Source organism: Arachis ipaensis, chromosome B07 (assembly GCF_000816755.2).
Source record: "Arachis ipaensis cultivar K30076 chromosome B07, Araip1.1, whole genome shotgun sequence".
NCBI classification, from domain to species: Eukaryota; Viridiplantae; Streptophyta; class Magnoliopsida; order Fabales; family Fabaceae; genus Arachis; species Arachis ipaensis.
Genome location: NC_029791.2, coordinates 111,853,795 through 111,854,063, shown reverse-complemented (window position 1 = coordinate 111,854,063; position 269 = coordinate 111,853,795).

The following is a 269-nucleotide window of genomic DNA, read 5'->3' as shown; positions in this document are numbered from 1 at the left end:
TTTTTTGAGAATATATATTTAATATTTGATTATTTTTTCACTTCTTAAAATTTTGTAAATTTATTTGTATTCATAACTTTTAAGGTTATTTTTGTTAGCCGTTTAAACTTTTGAATACTAATTTAGTAGTTTATCCAAAAAACAAAAAAAAATTGTTAAAGAACCAATACTTTTCATTAATATAGCTAATATTTTAGGCCAATACTTTATTTTTATATTTTAAAATTTAAGATTTAAAATTAAAAAATTTAGTATAAAAATATAAAAAT